Source organism: Microtus pennsylvanicus, chromosome 19 (genome assembly GCF_037038515.1).
Source record: "Microtus pennsylvanicus isolate mMicPen1 chromosome 19, mMicPen1.hap1, whole genome shotgun sequence".
Lineage (NCBI taxonomy): Eukaryota > Metazoa > Chordata > Mammalia > Rodentia > Cricetidae > Microtus > Microtus pennsylvanicus.
Genome location: NC_134597.1, coordinates 40,938,988 through 40,965,296, shown reverse-complemented (window position 1 = coordinate 40,965,296; position 26,309 = coordinate 40,938,988). Strand labels below are relative to the sequence as shown.

General features: G+C 42.4%; 1 protein-coding gene across 4 annotated transcripts in view; it reads left to right on the top strand.

Moving 5' to 3' along the window:
• The first annotated feature begins 524 nt into the window (after nt 1-524).
• LOC142838411 (serine/threonine-protein kinase DCLK2-like) overlaps nt 525-26,309 on the top strand; it is a 90,624-nt gene continuing 64,839 nt past the window's right edge. For 2 of the 4 annotated variants that reach the window (XR_012908567.1, XR_012908566.1), the window contains exons 1-2: nt 525-1,258; nt 15,898-16,029. The gene's annotated coding sequence lies outside the window, so the exon portion shown is untranslated. Of the gene's footprint in view, nt 1,259-15,897; nt 16,030-25,421; nt 25,803-26,309 lie in introns of those variants that run through there. The other 2 variants (XR_012908568.1, XR_012908569.1) reach the window with 2 other exon arrangements.

Here is a 26,309-nt window from a genome sequence, read left to right as displayed (position 1 = left end):
TCTGTCCTTCGAACTTCATTTAAATGGAAGACCCCACATTCGAATGCCTAATCCAGAAGTCTCTTAGCTCTGCTATCTGGAACTGCCTGGCCTTGAACTCAAAGAGATACACCTGCGTCTGCCTCCTGAGTGCTGGGATTAAAGGCCTGCGCCACCACCACCCTGTTCTCTCTTGGGTACTAATAGCGGCTGGGGTCCGGGGGAGGGGCCTGGGTTCTCCCCGCGGCGTGTCCGCACGTGTGGGCGCCCCGCCCCCACACCCCTCGTCGCGGAGGGATGGCCGCACCACTCCCCGGGGCTCTGGACTACGTCTCCCATGATTCCCTGCGGCGGCCATTTTGCCTGTAGTCCGTGAATGTGCAGAATGCAAAGGGAACTCGATTTCCCATGATGCCCGGGCCCCTGTGGCAAAATAAAAAATGCCGAAATATTAACAGAACAGTGGATAAACAGCGGAGAAAGCACCACCTGTGACCTGCAGCCGCCGCTGGAGCTGGTACGGGGCGCGGAGGGGGCGGAGGGTGAACAGGGTCACACGGTGCTGAGGGAGGGCGCGGGGCGGCAGCGGAGAGGCCCAGAGGGAGGAGCATATCATGCCAGTGTCAAAACCCCATTAAGTCCTGTTGTGCCATAAAGGTGTACTTAGGGCGTGGCTAGAGGTGGGGCATCACTAGGGCTGAACGGGGCCCACCTGTGAGCAAGGCCCTCGTGCTCGAGCCAGGTGTCCCAATGCTTTAAGGCCAGAGCGCCCAGATCACGGCACGCTGCGGCTGGGGCTGTGGGGACGTTCCTTCATTAATTTATTTATTTGTGGAGAGCTTTCTCTGAGCAGCCGCGACGGCCAGCACCAGGAGCATTGAGCTGGAGCATTTTGAAGAACGGGACAAAAGGCTGCGGCCACGGTTGTGGAGAGGGTCTGGGAGCTCCTCCGGGGGCAGCAGCATCTCTGGCCCCAATTGCAATGGGCTCATCCCCAGCCCGGCGCACAGTGCACACTGCAGCTTCTACCGCACGCGGACTTTGCAGGCCTAAAGCTTTGAGAAGAAGGCCAAGAAGGCACGCTTCTACCGGAATGGGGACTGCTACTTCAATGGCCTGGTCTTTGCCACCTCCAATGATAGCTTCAGTTCCTTTGATTCGCTTCTCACAGAGCTGACCTGCTCGCTGTCTGACAATGTGAACCTGCCTCAGGGCGTCCGCACAATCTACACCATAGACGGCAGTCGGAGGATCACCAGGTTGGACGAGCTGCTGGAAGGTAGGAGGGGCGGGCAAGGCTTGGCAGGTGCAATGACTGTGGGCTGGGCGCTTCCCCGCCTAGAGGTTGGCAGGTGCTTTCTAGGCAGCCAGGGGTTTAGAGCTCCTTTGTTCGTGTTGGGCCAGGGTGTACACATTTTCTGTCCTTCTCAAGAGATTTGCCTTTTTTTTTGAAGAAAATTCTAATGAGTAGAGACAAATGGTACCTTTAAAATTAGCCGACTTATTTTTGCTGGAAGGGCAAGCTGTTTGAAAGCATGGTCCTCCAGTGAGGCGCGGGGTAACCCTTGGTGGAGCTCAGCGCAGCACTTGTGCTGTCCCCGTGATTGGGATCCCACTGTACCTTCTGAGCATGGCTGTGGTTCTGACTTGCTCCAGGTTGGCTTTTCTGATTTCACTTATGGCAGAAGTCACTCGAAATCAAGAGGGGCGATCCAGCATAGCAGGTATCAACCTTGGCTTCATCTTGGACCATACTGGACACTTTTTAAAGTATAGGTGACTGGCCCCACCCACCCCTTAGATATTATGATGTGCATGGTTGGGGTGTGACTTGGGCGTTAAGGTTTTGAAAGTTCCCCAGATGATTTCAGTGTGTAGACAAAATGGAAAAGTAGCCGTGCTTAAAGAATTTTCCACATTTGGTCGACAACGGGGTGAATCAAGATGAATCTCACCTGCCTTCTCCCTGAAGAGGATAACTAGGGTCGAGGGAAGCGACAGCAGAGGCCTATTAGAAATTAGTAATCCTGGCACAACAACTCAGAAGGACCACTTGGTAATATGTTGGGTCATTCTTGAGTTTCTGCAATATTTATTAGTTTTTAGGAAGGGACGGGTGGTTGGTAGTTATGTTACCTCTCAGACATCTTTCGTAATGCAAAAGTGCATTCCATGTAGCCATAACAACAAGAGGGAGGAAACTGATCTCTGAACTAGGTGGTTTTCTTATTTCAGCATAAACTTATATTCTAAAGTCATTTTCTCGATGTCACAGTTGATGAAACCTAAGCAGCATGCATGCCAGGGTTACTGATTTCTAACAGGCCTCAGTTGATGCTTTCTCTTTTACAGTTTCCCTCCAAAGGAAATAAGGTAGCTATTCTGAGGAGTCCTCAAAGTGCCCGAGTTTCTCCATTACTTTTAGCAAATGGTACCCTTGCTCTGTCTACAGGACAACATAATTAAAATTGTCTTCTATATAATTTAGCAGTAGAAGGGACTACCTCACACTTTGTCTTAGAAGTGAGATTTGGTTTTAAAGACTAAAAGAAACCTGTATGTGTGCCAGTAAAATGAAGAAAACATCGTTGAGAGATAAGGTCTCATTACATAGCTTCGGCTGTCTTGGTACTCACTACGTAAACCAGGCTGGCCTTGAACTCACAGACATCTGCCTGTCTCCAGTTTCCTGAAAACTGATCCTGATAGTTTTTGTCTGATCCCCATGTCAGAGCACCAGCACAGTGAAAGGCTCAACACGGTTGTGCAAGCACGTGTATCACTGAGGTTCCTAAGTTTTATAGCTGGGTAGGAATGTTGATTTCTCTTTTCCTTTGGCAGTTTGCATAGCATCTTCAGGTACTACTAGAGCTAGTCCTTGGGAAGGAGGCTTGCAGGTCAGTTCCAACTCTATTTCCCTGAGGTCTATGTCTGAAATGTGTAGTATCTTTAACAAAGGCACTGAAACTATATCAATAGCTATGTCAAAATGGAAAAGAATTTTCCAATAATAAAAATAGTGGGAAAGTTACAGTAAGTAAGGTTTTTTGGACTGTATAAACACTAAATTTCTGGATGTCAAGCAGCAGTTTTATGTTGAGGTATAGCAACTTAATATTAGGGGATCCTGGAAAAGTGACTAAAAGTTTGTACAGTTGAAGCACAGACAAATGCAGTCACCTTTAAAATGTGTAAACTCGTGATGAAACATTTGAGTACTGAGACTGTGACTCAGTGTAGAGTATTTGTTTAGTATGGGTGAGACACGGGCTTTGTTCCTGATATCCCCCAACAGTCCTTCGGTCTTCCTTTTGGTGCTTAAATTGATTTTCTTTTAGGAAGAGAAATTTCTGTTGCACGAATAATAAAAACCTAGAGATAGATATTGGGTTCAAGTTGAAGATCAGAAAAGCAAAGCAGTCAAGCAACTAGAGAGATCTTATCTCTACCAACTCTCAGACGAACAAAAAATATTCTACTCTCTGCCCAGTCATATTGCTCCTGTCTTCACCTCTCTCCATTAAAGGTGTGTGATTCCCAAAAGCTGGGATTAAAGGTGTGAACCATCACCACCTGGATCTGTTTGTGGATTGATTTTGTGTAGCCCAGGGTAGCCTTGAACTCAAAGAGATCCATCTAACTCTGTCTTCTGAGTCCTGGGATTAAAGGTATGTGCCACCACTCCCTGGCCTGTAGGGCTGACTAGGGTGGCTGCTTTGCCTTCTGATCTCCAGTAAAACTTTATTTATTAGAACACAAATACTATAACACTAAAAATGTCCAATGTTTTTGAGGATGCAGTGATCAAAAGAGATAAAAGTGTACAATTTATTAGCTTTGAAAAGCAGTATGCAATTTTTTGTAACTCTCTCAAAGGTCTTAGTGCTTGAACTCATAAATTCATTTTAGAAATTTGTCTAAAATAGCCAGAAAAACAAACATAAGAAACTGTGTATAGGGGCTGGAGGGATGGCTCAGAGGTTAAGAGTACTGATTGCTCTTCCAGAGGTCCTGAGTTCAATTCCCAGCAACCACATGGTGGCTCACAACCATCTGTAATGAGATCTGGTGCCCTCTTCTGGTTTGCAGCATATATGTAGGAAAAACACTGTATACATAATAAATAAATTCTAACAAAAAAAAACTGTGCATAGCAAGTTTAAGCCCAGCATGGAATCATGAAAATGGATCGCTACCAGTTAAATACCGAATGTGAAAACATTCCATTTCTTCCTTCATACTGGACATTTCCATCTGTGTTTGGGGAAATCTAACAGTTGAGGAAAAGGCTAAGGGAAAGAAACAATGAGTGAGATCTGTGTGTTGTATTTTTTATTTTGCTCACAAGGATAGGAAAGACAACTTAAAAAGTAATGCAGCAGAAACAGTAGACTGGGGGCACAGAGGTGAGGGGGAGGGAATGAGAGGAGAGGAAGGAGGGGAAACTGCAGTCGGGCTGTAAAATAAATAAATAAAAGTAATTCAGAGGTTGTCATTACCATCAGAAACCAAATGTTTGCTGTTGTTATCATTCTGCATCATGCTGAAGTTAAACAGTCTGAAAGTGATCTTTGAAACCTTGGAAGATGGCTATAGAATGCTACAGGGATTACTCTGGTCACTTGTTGGTTAGTTGGTCTTTCTTCAGAGATAGGGTCTTACTGTGTGGCCCACGTTGGCTCGGACTTGATGCATTCACTTGCCTCCGCCTCCTAAGTTCTGTGATTGTAGACCTTCCCTACCCAGATATTTACATCTCCTGTTAGGTCTTATTAACGTACATGTTTTTCATGTGCAAAGAAAGTGATGTTTTCAAGCTTTGACATGATCCATTGTTTTTGAAAAAAAAAGTATAGATTTGACTTTTGTATACACAATTTTTGGATCCTACATTCTTGGCACCCAGGCCATTCTTGAGGAGCTGTGGTTATCTTTGTGATTTAAAATTTTGGTTTCACTTGCTATTTTTTGTTTGGTGTATGGTTTAAGGAGAAATAGAACAGTATCTCTAGCCTTAAAATGACAAGGAGTTGGGGCTAGAGGAGTGGTCAGCAGTTAAGAGCACTGGCTGCTCTTCCAGGGGTCCTGGGTTCGAGTCCCGGCCACCACATGGTGGCTCACAACCATCTGTAATGGGAACGGGTGCCCTCTTCTTTCGTGCAGGCACACATGCAAATAGAAGCACTCACACACGTAAATAATTCTTCTAAAAATAGCAAGAAATTGGGCTATGTTTAAGATTAATGAAAACCTTAGTTAGGCAGTGTTCATTTTTACTTTATTTTTCCATAAAATTTCTTTATTCTCTGGATTGGTTAAACTAACTACTTGCTGCTGATGTTTTTTTTTTCTTTTGTACTTTTGAGACACGATTTCAATGTATCCTTGACTGTTCTGAAATTCTCTATGTTGACAAGGCTGGCCTTGAACTCAAAGTGGCCTGCCTCTGCCTCTCAAGTGCTGAGATTAAAGGTGTGTGCCACTATGCCCATGCCCATGTCTAACTGCTTTAAGATTCTTTATAGTGTGTGCATGTGTGTGTATGGTGTGTGTGGTTTAGTGTGGTATGTGTGGTGTAGTATGGTGTGTGTCATGTGTATGTATGTGTGTGTGGTGTATTGTGATGTGTGTGTGTGTGGTGTGTGTATGTGTGTGTGGTTTAGTGTGGTACGTGTGGTGTAGTATGGTGTGTGTCATGTGTATGTATGTGTGTGTGGTGTATTGTGATGTGTGTAGGTATGTGTGTGTGGTGTAGTGTGTAGATGTGTGTGATGTGGATGGTGTGTATATGTATGTGTGGTACATGTGATGTAGTGTGGTATAGTGTGGAGTGTGTGATGTGTGTATGTATGTGGTTTAGTTGTATATATGTATGTGTGTGGTGTGTGTATGTATGTGTGGTGTGTGTGTGATGTGTGTGGTGTGTGTATGTGTGTGGTGTAATGTATGTGTGATGTGTGTGGTGTGTGTATGTGTGTGGTGTGTGTGTGATGTGTGTGTGGTGTGTGATGTGTGTGGTGTGTATGTGTTTGGTGTAGTGTGTAGGTGTGTGTGTGTGGATGGTGTGTATGTGTGTGTGGTGTGTAATGTGTGTGTGGTGTGTGTATGTATGTGTGGTGTGTGTGTGACGTGTGTGTGATGTGTGTGTGATGTGTGTGTGATGTGTGTGGTGTGTGTATGTGTGTGGTGTAGTGTATGTGTGATGTGTGTGGTGTGTGTATGTGTGTGGTGTAGTGTGTGTGTGATGTATGTGGTGTGTATGTGTGTGTGTGGATGGTGTGTATGTATGTGTGTGGTGTGTGTATGTATGTGTGGTGTGTGTGATGTGTGTGGTGTGTGTATGTGTGTGGTGTAATGTATGTGTGATGTGTGTGGTGTGTGTATGTGTGTGGTGTGTGTGTGTGATGTGTGTGTGGTGTGTGATGTGTGTGGTGTGTATGTGTTTGGTGTAGTGTGTAGGTGTGTGTGTGTGGTGTGTGTGTGTGATGTGTGTGTGGTGTGTAATGTGTGTGTGGTGTGTGTATGTATGTGTGGTGTGTGTGTGATGTGTGTGGTGCGTGTATATGTGTGGTGTAGTGTATGTGTTATGTGTGTGGTGTGTGTATGTGTGTGTGGTGTAGTGTGTGTGTGTGATGTGTATGTGTGTGGTGTATTGTGATGTGTGTAGGTGTGTGTGTGGTGTAGTGTATGTGTGATGTGTGTGGTGTGGTATAGTGTGGCGTGTGTGATGTTGTGTATGTATGTGGTTTAGTGTGATGTGTATTGTGTATATATGTATGTGTGTGGTGTGTAATGTGTGTGGTGTGTGTATGTGTGTGGTGTAGTGTGTGATGTGTGTATGTATATGTGTTTGGTGTAGTATGGTGTGTGTAGTGTGTTTGTATCGTGTGTGTATGTGTTGGTGTAGTGTGTAGTGTGTTTGATAAAATGTGTGTATTTTTATGACAGATTTCCTTTGAAGAGAAATGAGAAAGAAACTTAGACATATTAGTGAACTGTCTTTATACAATTTTAGACTGTCTTAAGCATATTTTGTCCTAGTTCACTTACTACCTGAGTTTGTTTTAGTTTAACATTAACTGGGTGTGTGTCACAAAGACAGAAATTGTCCTTTAGACAACTCGCCGTAAGCCATCACTGATCTCATCCTGAAATAGTCGACTTTTATCGGTGTTGGTTTCTTTCATGGATCCGAAGGCTTTGAGATTGAAAATATTATGAGTATCATGTGATAGCAGCATTCATGTCCTTGTTTTTTCATGTTTTCTGTAAACAGCAGAGTTTAACATGAAAAAACATTTTATAGAATTTTGGAACAAGTTGGTTCTTGTCATGGACAGAGGCAAAACAGACTTAGAAATTGATTGCAGTTGATGCTTTTAGGGTAAAACACTTCTAGACTTTGGGACCACTGCCAGCGTTGAGATGCCCATGTGCAGTGTCCTCATCAGGGAGCATGACATCCACTGGTGTGCCTGTCATATGAGCCATCTTAGAGCCTAGGACTCTTTCCACCCTCACTTTCATAAAGCTTAGTTTTTACCTGGGTCGTTAGTACATGGTCAGCTAGTTGCAGATCCCTGCTCTGCTGCATCTCTTCACTCTTCCTTTTCCTGGTAGAGGTGCTTATTTCCTCCTTATTGGTTATGCGGAGATCAAAGGTTAAGCTTGGCCATGCCCTCCACATTCTCAGGGAAGAAGAAGAATGAATTGAGTCTAAATTAAATAAAAATCCTTCATGAAGGCAAATACGCTTGCTCTCTCAGTAGCCCCATGTAATTTTTCAGATTTAAAAATTGACCTCATGCATTTGTTGATGTTAATATAGAAACGCTTCACTCAAACTTTGTAGTGTTTTTCATGATTATTCTCTTTTGGTATTTTTAGGACTTTTAATTGTAGTATGATAGAACTGCCAGACTCAGTGTAGTGAGCTCTGCAGTTAGTATTGCCTCCATGGAGGTTTAATGTTCAGAGTCTAAAGACTGTTCATATTGAAGCAGCCAGCACCTACCCAGAAGAAATGCTCCCGTTTTCATAGGCATTTCAGACTCTTACTTGAAAAGTTTCATATATGTTTTTTTTGTTTCTTCACTTAGTATAGTGGTCAGTATTTTATATATGACCAAAGATAAATGTCTTAAAAGTTTTAGAAGCTGAAAGTGACTATTATTTTTTTTTGCAGAACATTTTCTCCTAGGTAATATCAGTGATGATGTAGTAATTTCTCAAACCTCCAAGAAACAGGAAGTATGATCATTATAATTTGTGCCCAACAAACTAATCATGTGGTATGGAGCCCGGGGGTATAAATACAATTTGATATATTCATTTCCTATGGTGTAGTTCTGCTATAGGGGAGAGTTTGTACTTAAGTGGCGAGGGATGACATCTATAAGATTTTTTTCTTTCTTTTTTTTTTTGTTTTTTCAAGACAGGGTTTCTCTGTGTTTTTGGAGCCTGTCCTGGAACTAGCTCTGTAGACCAGGCTGGCCTCGAACTCACAGAGATCTGCCTGCCTCTGCCTCCCGAGTGCTGGGATTAAAGGCGTGTGCCACCATCGCCTGGCTAAGATTTTTTTGATAATAAAGTTAATAGAACTCTGATCTTGATCATCCTGCAATAGGTATGAGGTCATATTCTTACCCAAGGAATGCTACAAAGTACATCCAGAGAAAATTCTTAGGTGTGTGTGTATGTGGAATGGGGTGCACATGGTTATACACGTTCACGCATGTATGGATGCCTGAGGCTGACATCAGGGGTTTTCCTTTGTTGCTCTCCACAGTATGTCTTAAGGTGAGTCATTGAATCTGGAGTTTGCTTTTTTCGCTAGTTTGGCTGTCAGATCTCCAGGAATTTTTCCCCTGACTCTGCATACTCATAAAACGAGTCTGGCAATGTTCCTTCTGGTTATATTTTGTGCAACATTTGGAGGAGTACAGGAAGTTCTGATGGAATTCTTCATTAAAACCATTTGGCCCTGGGATATTTGGTTTGCTTTTGATGAGAGCTTCGATTTCCTTTAAGAGTATATGGCTATTTAAATTGCTCATCCAAGCCTCATTTTATTTTAGGTAAATGTTGACTAGCCAGAAAATTGTCCATTTCATTTATGTTTCACAATTTTGTGGAGTACAGGTTTCTGTGGTTCGATCTAAGGATTCTGTGAATTTCCTTAGTGTCTGTTGTCATGTATCCATTTTCATTTCTGATTGTGTTAGTTTGGATGTTCCCTCTTGTCTTTTATTAGTTTGCATTAGGGTTTGTTTATCTTCTTTATTTTGTCAAATAACCTGCTTTTTGTCTCATTGATTCATTGTATTATTTATTTGTTTCAATTTATTTCCGCCCTCAATTTTTTTATTTTCTGTTTCTACTTATTCTGGTCATGTCTGCTTTTTTTTTTCGAGACCATTCACATGTGTTGTTAAGTCACTAGTGTGAGCTTTCTGTTTGTGCTAGGAAGTTTCCTCTTGGCACTGCTTTCATTGTGTTACATAGGTTTGGGTACAACGTGCCTTCATTTTTCTTGAGTTTTAGGAAGTATTTATTTTATTTTTCATTGGTCCATGCGTGGTTAAGTAGTTTGCTGTTCAATTTCCATTGTTTTGTAGGATTTCTGATAGTACTGTTGTTGTCAAGTTCTAATTTTAAATCATGGTCATTTGATAGGACACAGTGTATTACTCCAGTTTTTTTCTGTGTATGTTTACTTTGTTCCACAGTGTGGTCAGCTTTATAGACCTTTTCATGAGGTGCTGAGAAGATGGATTTTCCTCCTAGCGCCACTTTCAGTTTGGTTACGTTGTGTCTTTATTTTCTTTGAATTCAAGGAATACTTTCATTTCTTTATTTCTTCCCTGACCCAGGTACAGTTTAGTGGTTGCCTGTTCCCTTTCCATGAGTTTGTCTGTCTTTGGTGTAATAACAGTTGTTATACTTCAACTTTGATCCATGGTCATCTGATAATGCTCATGTGCTTGCAAAATTTTTTTAAATATTTACTTTCTTGGTAATTTATTTATCATGTATGCGATATTCTGTCTGTGTGTGTGTCAGCAGGCCATAAGATGGCGCCAGACATCATTACAGATGGTTGTGAGCCACCATGTGGTTGCCGGGAATTGAACTCAGGAGTTTTGGAAGAGCAGGCAATGCTCTTAACCATTGATCCATCTCTCCAGCCCAATCACCCCCCCTACCATTTTTTTTGTTTGGATTTTCAAGACAGGGTTTCTCTATAGCTTTTGGTTCCTGTCCTGTAAGTAGCTCTTGTAGACCAGTCCTGCCTAGAACTCATAGAGATCTGCCTGCCTCTGCAAAATTTTTTTGTGTCATATAAGGTTCACTTTGTTATCCATGTATGTGGTCAATTTTCGAGAAGGTTCTATGAGTAGGTGAGAGGATATATGCTTTACTATTAGGGCGGAATGTTCTACAGATATTTCTGAAGTCCATTTATTTCATCATCTCCATTATTCCTCTTATTTCTCTGTTATGTTTCTGTCTGGTTGACCTGTCCATTATTGAGAGAGGAGTGCTGCAGTCTCCTACTATTAGTGTGGTTTCGGGCATAAATTTATTTCTAGTGATGTGGGTGCTTTTATATTACTGAAATTTATATTTGGTATTGATACTTCATCCTGATGATATATTCCTGCTGTGAGTATAAAGTATTTGCTGCTCTTAATATTCTTTCTTAATACTGTATCTTTTGTGTTTTTATTATTATGCGGTGAGGGTTTCTGTTTCAGTCTATTTGGTGTTCTGTATGCTTCTTTTACCTTAATAGGAATATCATTTTTTAGGTTGGGAAAGATTTATTCTCTAATTTTGTTGAATCCTTTTCCTCCATTACAGTTTTCAAGTCTTGAAATCTTTCCATTACCAGTTTGATTGCTTTTTCTTGGTTTCCTTTCCCAGGGATTCTTTGATAGATTTCTCATTTCTTCAGAGTTGTTGTTATTCTTCTCATCCTTTTGTTTGAAGTTGTTTTTTTACATTCTTTTTGATGGTCCCTATATTTTTCATAATTTTATGTTTAAAGTCTATTTCTTGTACTACCTCTGGATTAGGGTGTTCAAATTCTCCTGTTGTATATTCCCTGGCTTCTCATACTATCTTTCAAATTGTTGGAGGTATTCTTACATAAATGCATGCACATTTGTACCAATCCTGTTAGGAGAGTCTTGCCTGCTTGGTATGGTCTTTGCTGCGGCTATCTCTGTGCTTGTGGTTTTTTCTTGGTCTGTCTTCTCTTAGTTTTCTCAGCTCTGGAGTCTCTTATATCTACTCCACCCTGGAGTAGACTGTGGTGATGGACATCAACACATTCCAGATGGATAGGAGTCCTTGGTGGCAAGCTAGGATGGGATAGAGTATTTTTGCATTCATGTTCAATATTGAGATTAGTTTTTTATTCTCTTCCTCGGTTGATTCTTTTTGTTTTTGCGACAATCTTACTGCATAGTCATAAAAAGAGTTTTGGCAATGTTCCTTCTGTTTATATTATGTGCAGCACTTAGAAGAGTAGGGAAGTTGTAATGGAATTCTTCATTAACACCATTTGTCCTGGGATATTTTGTTTGCTTTTTACGGGAGCTTCTTTTTCCTTTAAGAGTATATACATATTGAAATTGTTCACCTAGGCATTATTTAATTGATGTAAATGGTACCCACCCAGAAAAGTGTCCATTTCATTTATGTTTTACAATTCTGTGCAGTACTGGTTTTTTTGGTATGATCTAAGAATTCTGTGGATTTCCGTAGTGTCTGTATCCCTTTTCATTTCTGATTGTGTTACTTTGGATGTTTATTCTCATCTTTAATAGGTTGCATAGGGGTTTGTCTATCTTTATTATATAAAATAACCTACTTTTTGTCTCATTGATCTGGTGTATTTTTTATTTGTTTCTACTTAAATTATTTCAGGTTGTGGCCAGCGAGGTCTTGATCTGTATCATATTCATTAAATCCCTTATGAAAAGTGATTTGCTCATATTTTGTTTCTCCAATTCTTATTTTTAACTTGATATGTTTTAGTGATTATAAATTATATGTCCTTAGTATTTTATGTTCTACCCAGTATTGCTTTTTGTCCCCTTTTTCCATAAAGTAAATCTTGATGTTAGGTGTGGTGCCTCACACCTGTAATCCCAGGATCAAGATGGTTTCATATAAGATTGAGGCCAGGCCGTGCCATATAGTGAGGTTCAGTCCAGTATGGGATACAGGGTGAGATCATATGTCAGTAGTAAAACTTTTTAACAATAGAAATTCATTTGCCATTTTCTAGTGTTCTTTATTATACAATACACTATAGTTAATTCATGTGCATATGTGTTAAACATTCCTAAAATATCATAATTTTCTTTTAAACATTCACATATATTTTACATTTTGTGCACATGTTTTTATGCATGTGTGTCACAATATACACGTGGAGGTAGCGGGCAAATTTTAGGAGTCAGTTCTCCCTTTTCAGTGTACCAGGGAGGCAAACTCAGGCCATCTTGGTCCCTGCAAACATCTGTAGGCGCTGGGCCATCCTGCCAGGCCCTGTGTGTATTTTAAAGGAAAAAAAGTGGAAATAGGGAACTTGGTATTAAGATGACATTCAAGCCTTCTGATGGTCTTTATTTGCACAAAAGGATGTTGTTGTTTCTGGTATTCTTTTCCTTCAGCCTGAAGAATTTCTGATTGTTTATATTTGTGTATTTCTGCTTTTTCTCGGGACTCTTACTTTTCTTTCTTTCCTAAAATATCTATGTCACCTTCAGGCATGAAGAATGTTTTCAATGGATAAGAGACTGATTTAACTTTTTCTGTCATCACCCTTTAGAGGAAGTTGATATCTTGATGGGGAAGCTCAGCCAATCACTTTTATCTAGGGTGTGGCTGCTTGGGGCCAGGGAAGAAAACCTGGGAATCTGGGTGAGTTTGCTCTCTTTGGCTCTCTTTGCATGGTGTTCTCCAGACCTGTTTTGGACATGGGAAACTTTACCCCAGTCGTGTGAGTTTCCCCGTTTTCAATTATTAAGTTATATCTGTTGTTTTCAACTGGTTTGCTTAATTCTAGCATACTGGTCGAACAGAACACCACTTCCTTCTAGTCTCCAGGTCACTGATTAGAAAGTCACAGGTTTTTGAATAAAACATGTCATGCTTGATATGCGAACACCTCAAGTGTATGGAAGGGATTGCCATCTTTTCAGTATGTGGTCTTGGGATTGCCGGCTATCCATGTATACAAATGAGGCTTTCCTCCTCTCTCACTCGACACACATGAAAAATCAATTCCATGGTTCCTTTAAAGGAAGTCATGGTAGATCAATTCACTTCATACCTGCAGCAGTATTAGAGAAAGCCCAAGAGACGGGAGGGCTTCGATGGCTCTGAGAGGAGAGAATGAACATCAGAGACAGACAGGCATTGGCATAACATGACACAGCAGAATAATGTTGGTCAGCGACCTGTATTCCTAAGAGTGGATTTACACTTTCATTTCGTGGTTATCACCACGGTTTGGGTTTTAGTTTTTGATTCAGTGTTTCGTTATGTCGCCCAGACTAGTCTGGAATGTGCCTTCCTTTGCCTGTGTCTGCCAACAGAGTGGGCCACAGTAGCAGTTTCTGGCGTTGTTCTAAAACACTCCAACACAAAATCAGCTTAGATAAGAAAGGGTTTATTTGGCACAGGCTTCCAAGTCACAGTTCATCACTGGGGAAATCGGGGCAGGAACTCAAGGCAAGAACCTGGAGGAAGGAAGCCTGGAAGGAAGAGTGGACTCCAGCGTCCAAACACCGAGGAGGAGTCGCCGCCAGAGACCAACTCTCACACCATAGCTGAAGCAAAGGCGTGAGGATTTTATTAATTCTGTCATGACAGGGTCCCTCAGCATTCAGGAAGCCGAGAGACCTCGAATAGTGTGCACAGGCTACTTTTAAAGGAGAAGGCCGCAGAATCAAGGGGGGTTGTGAATGGCTCATTCAGAAGGGCTATTACCAATAATTGACTAGAGAGCTGTTGCCAGATCAGATGAGGTCAGAGGTCATTTTGACCCCGTTTCCCAGGGGACTGAATCAAAACGTACGTATATGGGTAATTGTTCAGGAACTGAGTACCTGCGTGTGTAGCTATAAGGTCCTTAGTTCCCAGGGGAGGAGGGGAAGCACTATGGCATGGAGGCTGAGAGGATTTAGAATAGTCAGAAATGGCTTCAGGATTGTCTTAAAGTCTTACATTAGCTAGTCCCTTCTCTGGCTTGCCCATAGGCTCGTGCTTCGCTGGTACTTTTATCTAACCTAGAGCCTCCTCCCTAGGAATGGTATTGCCTACAGCGGACCGGGACCTCTTCTGTGAATTAATAATCAGGGAAACCACACACACATGTGTCCAAAGACCAACCTCTTCATCTGATGTAGGCAGTTTCTCATTAGAGGCTTCCCTCTCAGTTGACACTGTGGTAGGTCGACATTAACACAAGGACAGCCACCATGTCTGTGAGGCTTCCATTTCTGGAGGGAGCTTTTATAAAATGAACAATATACAACATGAAGAACTTGATGTTCTCTGCAACCTTGATGGAGGTGATGTACTTCAGAAAAGAACTTCTCATGGTCTTCCCAAAGGTGACTCCATTGAGATAAAGACAGTAGGGAAGGATGCAACACACTAACGTTTCATTTTACCCTAGAAGTATAAATGATTCCTCAACACAAATATATGTCTTACAAAAAGCCATGGGAACCACTGCTGTATGAATTAGTGTCTTCGTGGGAGACACTAATGGACAATGGTAAAGAGTAATGGTAAAAGATAAGGATATCTGAATAAACCATGGATTTAGTAATTAGGAATGCCTTGATTGGCTCAACAATTGTGACACATCCACTCAAAATCGTAACAAAAGAATCAACCAGGTTCAGGGCATTTGGGAATATTCTGTCTTATTTTTGCAACTTTTTCGTAAAATAAATCTCTAAAATTAAAAAAAAATTCTTCAAAGCAAGTGGCCTTAATGGTGGTTTGGGGCTCTTAATGCAGGGTATGTGTCACGCTGAAGATTATGGATGGCCCATATATGAGATTTAAGGGTGTCTGGTTTATCCCCCACTTGGGAATATGCTGTATTAGTTTTAAATTGTAATCACTATGGTCAAAATCAAATTGAAAGGCTTTATTTAAGTTTCCAGTTTTAGTCCATCATGTAAGGAAATCAAGGAAGGAATCTCGAAGCAGAAATCAAAGCAGAGGTGTAGCAGAATCATAAAAACCCAGAGGCAGGTATTGGGGTCCAAGCTGAAGATCAGAAATACAAAGCAGCCAACCACCTCTACCAAGTCTTCAGACTCAAGGTGATGATCCTGTCTCCACAAATTATCAGACTCCACACTCCTGAGTTCCTGTCTCTCCCCCTTTATATTCCTTTATATTCCTCTCTCTGCTCCTGTCTCCCCTTCTCCAGTACTGGGATTAAACATGTGTGATTCCCAAACACTGATATCTGTTTCTGGATCAATCCCAGAATAGCCTTGAACTCAGAGACTTGCCTGCCTCTGCCTCCTGAGCACTGGGATTAAAGTTTTGCTCCCCCCACCACCACCACGGTCCTGTATAGCTGAGGAGTGTGGCTGCTTTGCCCGCTTATTTTCAGGCAAGCTTTATTCATTTTAACACAAATATACCAGTATACAGAGGCCATGGCAGGAATGCTGCTTACAGGCTTGCTTTCCACGACTTACTGAGCTTCCTTGTTACACACCCTACCACCACCGGCCTGCTGATGGTTCTTTATACAAGGGCATTTAACCTGGAGTGGGAGTTATTAGACTCTCACCTGAGATTCCAGCTCTCCTCGAAGTATTTCCTTGTCATCTGTGTGTGATTCTGACCCAGTTACTTGTGTTTCTGTAGCCTCTGGAGACACTGGAGTACTGAGAGTGTGAACGGTCGACTGACGGGCAGGCACTTCCATCTATCTGGCTACAGAGAAGGAATCTTTCCTTGCTGCAGTCAGACTTTCTGTGGTGTCGCTGCTTTGCTCCTGTAAGTAACTCCTCATCTGTTAGCTGTAAGTTTTAAACTCTTTGGCTCACCAACTTGGGTTTTGGTGGAATAATACCTTGGTCTTTTGGAGCCCTAGCTGATTTGGAAAACACTTAGAACTCAGGATCAAAGTCAATGTTTTCAGAATACACCCCCCTCCTTTTTTAAAAAAAATAAATCCACTTTTTAAAAACCACATTTCTAACTGATTATTTTGTATCCCAATTAAAACTTCATCCTAGGATTTGAGGGGAAAGCTCAATTAACAAGGTGCTTGATTTGCAATCCCCAGAATCTACATAAAACTCCAGTTGTGGAATCCCAGCACAAAACTGTGGATACGTAATGTTCCTGGGGTTTACTGCTCAGACAGCTTACCCTATTTTGTGAGCTTCAGGCCAATGAAAGACTCTGTCTCAGAAAAAAAAGTGGACAAGACACAAGAAAACACACTCAAACCTGTATATAGGCATCAACCTCAAATGTGCAGAGACACGCGTGACTGTGCACAGACACACGTACACACACACATTTGATCATCTGGTGTGGAGGTTCTCCTTCCTGGACACATCAGGAAATCATACTAGGAGCTTACATACCACACACACCACTACAACCTCACAATACCCCCACCCACACCCACACACACAAACACACAGAGCGAGGGAGAGAGAGTGAGTGAATTTTGGATCTTATGCTCAAATGCTAATTTGATTTGCCTGAAAGGAGGTTCAGGTATCAGTGCTAAGAAATCAGGTGATACTACCCTATCTAATTCAGGTATCAGTGCTAAGAAATCAGGTGATACTACCCTATTTAATTCCTGTCTCCTGACCCTACTTCCAGTTACCTCACTGGTTTTTCTTATGAAGCAGAGAGGATCTCTGTTTTTCTCTGGTCTTGACCTTAGCAGCACTCTTTCTTCCTTTCTTCTTTTTGTCTGTCTTTCCTTCATGCATTTCTTCATTTGATCCTTCTTCTTTTCGAAAGGGAAGAATTCCAATAGGATGCAGTAGTTGGTCAAGTACTCAAGAGTGTAAGCAGAGCAATCAAAGAGGCAAGTAATATAGCCAATTCGAGGAGCTGAAGACTATGGAATGAGAGTTTGTGCAGGGAGGGTGATCTGTGTATGAGATGGGATTCTTGGTGTTGCCAGTCCGAACTCAGTGACCTTAAATGGAAGGGTCCTTTAACTCTTCTGGGTTTAATGGCGAATCACTAAAAATTTGTGGTCACTGCAGTATTGGCACTGGGGTATTACATTTATTTGGGCTTCCAAGAGAGATCGTTGAGATTTAGTTATGGGAAAGCTCCTTTTGACTCGAACCCTTCGCACAAATGCCTTCTATAATTATGTGGCAAATACATGATGGCTTCAGGATATAGTACAGCTCGGTAAAGGATTCATGCCATGTGTGTTGAAAGAGGACCAATGACTCATAAGATGTAGATCATACTGTAATTTATATATTGTAGAAGAAGTTATTGGCATTTTTAAGTGATTTTAATGTTGGTTGTTCACCAAAGCCAGGGTGTTTTTTAGAAACAGCACGGATGAACACATATTGTTTGTTCTCTGTTTGGCTTCACACTCAGAAGCATTGAACTCATTTTGAGGACTGAACGAGTTTTTGAGGAGCTGAAGGCAATAGAATGAGAGTTTGTGCAGGGATTGTCATCTGTGTATGAGATGGGATTCTTGGTGTTGCCAGTCCGAATTCAGTGAACTTAAATGGAAGGGTCCCTTAACTCTTCTAGGTTTGATGGCCAATCACTAAAATTTGGGGTCAGTGCAATATTGGCCCTTGGGTATTACACTCAGAGGCATTGTACTCATTCTGAGGATTGAACGAGTATTTGAGGAGCTGAAGGCAATAGAATGAGAGTTTGTGCAGGATTGTGATCTGTGTATGAGATGGGATTCTTGGTGTTGCCAGTCCGAACTCAGTGACCTTAAATGGAAGGGTCCTTTAACTCTTCTGGGTTTAATGGCGAATCACTAAAAATTTGTGGTCACTGCAGTATTGGCACTGGGGTATTACATTTATTTGGGCTTCCAAGAGAGATCGTTGAGATTTAGTTATGGGAAAGCTCCTTTTGACTCGAACCGTTCGCACAAATGCCTTTTATAATTATGTGGCAAATAAATGATGGCTTCAGGATATAGTACAGCTCTGTAAAGGATTCATGCCATGTGTGTTGAAAGAGGACCAATGACTCATAAAATGTAGATCATACTGTAATTTATATATTGTGGAAGAAGTTATTGGGATTTTTAAGTGATTTTAATGTTGGTTGTTCACCAAAGACAGGGTGTTTTGTAGAAACAGCACGGATGAACACATATTGTTTGTTCTCTTTTTGGCTTCACACTCAGAAGCATTGAACTCATTTTGAGGACAATCACTAAAATTTGGGGTCAGTGCAATATTGGCCCTTGGGTATTACACTCAGAGGCATTGGACCCATTCTGAGGACTGAATGAGTTCTATATCGTTTGTTCTCTGTTTGGCTTCACACTCAGAAGCATTGAACTCATTTTGAGGACTGAACGAGTTTTTGAGGAGCTGAAGGCAATAGAATGAGAGTTTGTGCAGGATTGTGATCTGTGTATGAGATGGGATTCTTGGTGTTGCCAGTCCGAACTCAGTGACCTTAAATGGAAGGGTCCTTTAACTCTTCTGGGTTTAATGGCGAATCACTAAAAATTTGTGGTCATTGCAGTATTGGCACTGGGGTATTACATTTATTTTGGCTTCCAAGGAGATCGTTGAGATTTAGTTATGGGAAAGCTCCTTTTGAATGGAACCCTTCACACAAATGCCTTCTATAATTATGTGGCAAATACATGATGGCTTCAGGATATAGTACAGCTCGGTAAAGGATTCATGCCATGTTTGTTGAAAGAGGACCAATGACCCATAAAATGTAGATCATACTGTAATTTATATATTGTGGAAGAAGTTATTGGCATTTTTAAGTGATTTTAATGTGGGGTGTTCTCCAAAGCCAGGGTGTTTTTTAGAAACAGTACGGATGAACACATATCGTTTGTTCTCTGTTTGGCTTCACACTCAGAAGCATTGAACTCATTTTGAGGACTGAACGAGTTTTTGAGGAGCTGAAGGCAATAGAATGAGAGTTTGTGCAGGGATTGTCATCTGTGTATGAGATGGGATTCTTGGTGTTGCCAGTAAGAATTCAGTGAACTTAAAAGGAAGGGTCCCTTAACTTTTCTAGGTTTGATGGCCAATCACTAAAATTTGCGGTCAGTGCAATATTGGCCCTTGGGTATTACACTCAGAGGCATTGTACTCATTCTGAGGACTGAACGAGTATTTTAGGAGCTGAAGGCAATAGAATGAGAGTTAGTGCAGGATTGTGATCTGTTTATGAGATGGGATTCTTGGCGTTGCCAGTCCGAACTCAGTGACCTTAAATGGAAGGGTCCTTTTACTCTTCTAGGTTTAATGGCCAATCACTAAAATTTGGGGTCAGTGCAATATAGGCCCTTGGGTATTACACTCAGAGGCATTGTACTCATTCTGAGGATTGAACGAGTATTTGAGGAGCTGAAGGCAATAGAATGAGAGTTTGTGCAGGATTGTGATCTGTGTTTGAGATGGGATTCTTGGTGTTGCCAATCCGAACTCAGTGACCTTAAATGGAAGGGTCCTTTAACTCTTCTGGGTTTAATGGCGAATCACTAAAAATTTGTGGTCATTGCAGTATTGGCACTGGGGTATTACATTTATTTTGGCTTCCAAGGAGATCGTTGAGATTTAGTTATGGGAAAGCTCCTTTTGAATGGAACCCTTCACACAAATGCCTTCTATAATTATGTGGGAAATACATGATGGCTTCAGGATATAGTACAGCTCGGTAAAGGATTCATGCGATGTTTGATGAAAGAGGACCAATGACCCATAAAATGTAGATCATACTGTAATTTATATATTGTGGAAGAAGTTATTGGCATTTTTAAGTGATTTTAATGTGGGGTGTTCTCCAAAGCCAGGGTGTTTTTTAGAAACAGTACGGATGAACACATATCGTTTGTTCTCTGTTTGGCTTCACACTCAGAAGCATTGAACTCATTTTGAGGACTGAACGAGTTTTTGATGAGCTGAAGGCAATAGAATGAGAGTTTGTGCAGGGATTGTCATCTGTGTATGAGATGGGATTCTTGGTGTTGCCAGTCCGAATTCAGTGAACTTAAAAGGAAGGGTCCCTTAACTTTTCTAGGTTTGATGGCCAATCACTAAAATTTGGGGTCAGTGCAATATAGGCCCTTGGGTATTACACTCAGGGGCATTGTACTCATTCTGAAGACTGAACGAGTATTTGAGGAGCTGAAGGCAATAGAATGAGAGTTTGTGCAGGATTGTGATCTGTGTATGAGATGGGATTCTTGGTGTTGCCAGTCCGAACTCAGTGACCTTGGATGGGTCCCTAAACATTTCTTGCTTTAATGGCTAATCACTAAAATTTGGGGTAACTTCAATATTGACAATGGGTATTAGAGTTATTTGTGCTTCCTAGGGAGATCAGTGAGATTTAGTTATGGAAAAGCTACCTTTGTATCGAACTCTTCTTACAAATGCCTTTTATGAGTATATGGCTAATACTTGAAGGCTTTATGATATGGTTCAGCTCGGTAGAGTAATCATACCATGTTTTGTGTTGAAAGAGGACCAGTGACTCAGAAGGATCATTCTGTGAGTGATATACTGTGGAAGACTTTATTGGCATTTTAAGTGATTTTAATGTTGGGTGTGTGCACCAATGCGAGGGTGTTGATTAGAAACAGCACGGATGAACACATATGGATTGTTCTCCTCTGTTTTACTTTACACTCAGATGCATTGAAATCATTTTGAGGACTGAATGAGTTTTTGAGGAGCTGAAGACTATGGAATGAGAGTTTGTGCAGGGAGGGTGATCTGGGTGTTGCCAGTCCGAATTCAGTGAACTTAAATGGAAGGGTCCCTTAACTTTTCTAGGTTTGATGGCCAATCACTAAAATTTGGGGTCAGTGCAATATTGGCCCTTGGGTATTACACTCAGAGGCATTGTACTCATTCTGAGGACTGAACGAGTATTTGAGGAGCTGAAGGCAATAGAATGAGAGTTAGTGCAGGATTGTGATCTGTGTATGAGATGGGATTCTTGGTGTTGCCAGTCCGAACTCAGTGACCTTAAATGGAAGGTTCCTTTTACTCTTCTGGGTTTAATGGCGAATCACTAAAAATTTGTGGTCACTGCAGTATTGGCACTGGGGTATTACATTTATTTTGGCTTCCAAGGAGATCGTTGAGATTTAGTTATGGGAAAGCTCCTTTTGAATGGAACCCTTCACACAAATGCCTTCTATAATTATGTGGCAAATACCTGATGGCTTCAGGATATAGTACAGCTCGGTAAAGGATTCATGCCATGTTTGTTGAAAGAGGACCAATGACTCATAAGATGTAGATCATACTGTGGAAGAAGTTATTGGCATTTTTAAGTGATTTTAATGTGGGGTGTTCTCCAAAGCCAGGGTGTTTTTTAGAAACAGTACGGATGAACACATATCGTTTGTTCTCTGTTTGGCTTCACACTCAGAAGCATTGAACTCATTTTGAGGACTGAACGAGTTTTTGAGGAGCTGAAGGCAATAGAATGAGAGTTTGTGCAGGGATTGTCATCTGTGTATGAGATGGGATTCTTGGTGTTGCCAGTCCGAATTCAGTGAACTTAAAAGGAAGGGTCCCTTAACTTTTCTAGGTTTGATGGCCAATCACTAAAATTTGGGGTCAGTGCAATATAGGCCCTTGGGTATTACACTCAGGGGCATTGTACTCATTCTGAAGACTGAACGAGTATTTGAGGAGCTGAAGGCAATAGAATGAGAGTTTGTGCAGGATTGTGATCTGTGTATGAGATGGGATTCTTGGTGTTGCCAGTCCGAACTCAGTGACCTTGGATGGGTCCCTAAACATTTCTTGCTTTAATGGCTAATCACTAAAATTTGGGGTAACTTCAATATTGACAATGGGTATTAGAGTTATTTGTGCTTCCTAGGGAGATCAGTGAGATTTAGTTATGGAAAAGCTACCTTTGTATCGAACTCTTCTTACAAATGCCTTTTATGAGTATATGGCTAATACTTGAAGGCTTTATGATATGGTTCAGCTCGGTAGAGTAATCATACCATGTTTTGTGTTGAAAGAGGACCAGTGACTCAGAAGGATCATTCTGTGAGTGATATATTGTGGAAGACTTTATTGGCATTTTAAGTGATTTTAATGTTGGGTGTGTGCACCAATGCGAGGGTGTTGATTAGAAACAGCACGGATGAACACATATCATTTCTTCTCTGTTTGGCTTCATACTCAGAAGCATTGAACTCATTTTAAGGACTGAACGAGTTTTTGAGGAGCTGAAGGCAATAGAATGAGAGTTTGTGCAGGGATTGTGATCTGGATATGAGATGGGATTCTTGGTGTTGCCAGTCCGAATTCAGTGAACTTAAATGGAAGGGTCCCTTAACTCTTCTAGGTTTAATGGCCAATCACTAAAATTTGGGGTCAGTGCAATATTGGCCCTTGGGTATTACACTCAGAGGCATTGTACTCATTCTGAGGACTGAACGAGTATTTGAGGAGCTGAAGGCAATAGAATGAGAGTTTGTGCAGGATTGTGATCTGTGTATGAGATGGGATTCTTGGTGTTGCCAGTCCGAAATCAGTGACCTTAAATGCAAGGGTCCTTTTACTCTTCTGGATTTAATGGCGAATCACTAAAAATTTGTGGTCACTGCAGTATTGGCACTGGGGTATTACATTTATTTCGGCTTCCAAGAGAGATCGTTGAGAATTAGTTATTGGAAATCTCCTTTTGAATCGAATCCTTCGCACAAATGCCTTTTATAATTATGTGGCAAATAAATGATGGCTTCAGGATATAGTACAGCTCTGTAAAGGATTCATGCCATGTGTGTTGAAAGAGGACCAATGACTCATGAAATGTAGATCATACTGTAATTTATATATTGTGGAAGAAGTTATTTGCATTTTTAAATGATTTTAATGTTGGGTGTTGACCAAAGCCAGGGTGTTTTTTAGAAACAGCACGGATGAACACATATCGTTTGTTCTCTGTTTGGCATTGAACTCATTTTGAGGACAATCACTAAAATTTGGAGTCAGTGCAATATTGGCACTTGGGTATTACACTCAGAGGCATTGTACTCATTCTGAGGACTGAACGAGTTCTATATCGTTTGTTCTCTGTTTAGCTTCAAACTCAGAAGCATTGAACTCATTTTGAGGACGGAACGAGTTTTTATGGCAATAGAATGAGAGTTTGTGCAGGGAGTGTGATCTGGGTATCAGTTGCCAGGCCGAACTCAGTGACCTTGGATGGGTCCCTTAACATTTCTTGCTTTAATGGCCAATCACTAAAATTGGGGTAACTTCAATATTGGCACTTGGGTATTAGAGTTATTTGTGCTTCCTAGGGAGATCACTGAGATTTAGTTATGGAAAAGCTACCTTTGTATCAAACTCTTCTTACAAATGCCTTTTATGAGTATATGGCTAAGACTTTCAGGCTTTAGGATATGGTACAGCTCGGTAGAGTAATCATACCATTTTTTGTTCTGAAAGAGGACCAGTGACTCAGAAGAATGGATCATACTGTGAGCAATATATTGTGGAAACTTTATTGCCATTTTATGTGATTTTAATGGTGGGTGTGCACCAAAGCCAGGGTGTTGATTAGAAACAGCATGGCTGAACACATATCTTTTGTTCTCTGTTTGGCTTCACACTCAGACACATCAAACTCATTTTGAAGACTGAATGAGTTTTTGAGGAGCTGAAGACTATGGAATGAGAGTTTGTGCAGGGAGGGTGATCTGGGTATCAGATGGGATTCTTGGTTTTGCCAGTCTGAACTCAGTGACCTTAAATGGAAGGGTCCCTTAACTCTTCTTGCTTTTATGGGCGGAGGGCGAACAGTGTCACACTCCCACAGTATTCCCTTACCTTGACTGAAACTGGTGACCTCCTCTGAGAACCGCCTGCTTCTGCCTCCCGAATGCTGGGATTTAAAGTGTGCATCACTACCACCTGGCTTCTAATTGCTCTATATAAGAAACAGCTGAAGTCACTTATCAGGGGTGAAAGCTGAAGAAAAAACACAAAACCAAACAAAACATCACTACACTGAAGCTCCCTGTGCTGGTGGGGTGGAGGAAAGTTCATCTATTCCCGCGGAACTGAGGCATTGGGTCTTTTGACATGGTGGTGTCTATATGTCTAAAATACACATGCACAGGCAAGGCTCCCTCGGTTCCCCCTTCCCCAAACCCAAAACAAGAACCAAACGCCATTAGCATTAGTAAATATCTAGTTGGTGCACTTCAGAACAGCCCCTAAAGGACTCCAGAAACCGCATGGGTGGTGATTTGGGACCAGCACGGAAACATTCATTGTGAATGATGCACAGAACTCCGTACCTCACTCTCTCTGTCCTTCGAACTTCATTTAAATGGAAGACCCCACATTCGAATGCCTAATCCAGAAGTCTCTTAGCTCTGCTATCTGGAACTGCCTGGCCTTGAACTCAAAGAGATACACCTGCGTCTGCCTCCTGAGTGCTGGGATTAAAGGCCTGCGCCACCACCACCCTGTTCTCTCTTGGGTACTAATAGCGGCTGGGGTCCGGGGGAGGGGCCTGGGTTCTCCCCGCGGCGTGTCCGCACGTGTGGGCGCCCCGCCCCCACACCCCTCGTCGCGGAGGGATGGCCGCACCACTCCCCGGGGCTCTGGACTACGTCTCCCATGATTCCCTGCGGCGGCCATTTTGCCTGTAGTCCGTGAATGTGCAGAATGCAAAGGGAACTCGATTTCCCATGATGCCCGGGCCCCTGTGGCAAAATAAAAAATGCCGAAATATTAACAGAACAGTGGATAAACAGCGGAGAAAGCACCACCTGTGACCTGCAGCCGCCGCTGGAGCTGGTACGGGGCGCGGAGGGGGCGGAGGGTGAACAGGGTCACACGGTGCTGAGGGAGGGCGCGGGGCGGCAGCGGAGAGGCCCAGAGGGAGGAGCATATCATGCCAGTGTCAAAACCCCATTAAGTCCTGTTGTGCCATAAAGGTGTACTTAGGGCGTGGCTAGAGGTGGGGCATCACTAGGGCTGAACGGGGCCCACCTGTGAGCAAGGCCCTCGTGCTCGAGCCAGGTGTCCCAATGCTTTAAGGCCAGAGCGCCCAGATCACGGCACGCTGCGGCTGGGGCTGTGGGGACGTTCCTTCATTAATTTATTTATTTGTGGAGAGCTTTCTCTGAGCAGCCGCGACGGCCAGCACCAGGTGCATTGAGCTGGAGCATTTTGAAGAACGGGACAAAAGGCTGCGGCCACGGTTGTGGAGAGGGTCTGGGAGCTCCTCCGGGGGCAGCAGCATCTCTGGCCCCAATTGCAATGGGCTCATCCCCAGCCCGGCGCACAGTGCACACTGCAGCTTCTACCGCACGCGGACTTTGCAGGCCTAAAGCTTTGAGAAGAAGGCCAAGAAGGCACGCTTCTACCGGAATGGGGACTGCTACTTCAATGGCCTGGTCTTTGCCACCTCCAATGATAGCTTCAGTTCCTTTGATTCGCTTCTCACAGAGCTGACCTGCTCGCTGTCTGACAATGTGAACCTGCCTCAGGGCGTCCGCACAATCTACACCATAGACGGCAGTCGGAGGATCACCAGGTTGGACGAGCTGCTGGAAGGTAGGAGGGGCGGGCAAGGCTTGGCAGGTGCAATGACTGTGGGCTGGGCGCTTCCCCGCCTAGAGGTTGGCAGGTGCTTTCTAGGCAGCCAGGGGTTTAGAGCTCCTTTGTTCGTGTTGGGCCAGGGTGTACACATTTTCTGTCCTTCTCAAGAGATTTGCCTTTTTTTTTTGAAGAAAATTCTAATGAGTAGAGACAAATGGTACCTTTAAAATTAGCCGACTTATTTTTGCTGGAAGGGCAAGCTGTTTGAAAGCATGGTCCTCCAGTGAGGCGCGGGGTAACCCTTGGTGGAGCTCAGCGCAGCACTTGTGCTGTCCCCGTGATTGGGATCCCACTGTACCTTCTGAGCATGGCTGTGGTTCTGACTTGCTCCAGGTTGGCTTTTCTGATTTCACTTATGGCAGAAGTCACTCGAAATCAAGAGGGGCGATCCAGCATAGCAGGTATCAACCTTGGCTTCATCTTGGACCATACTGGACACTTTTTAAAGTATAGGTGACTGGC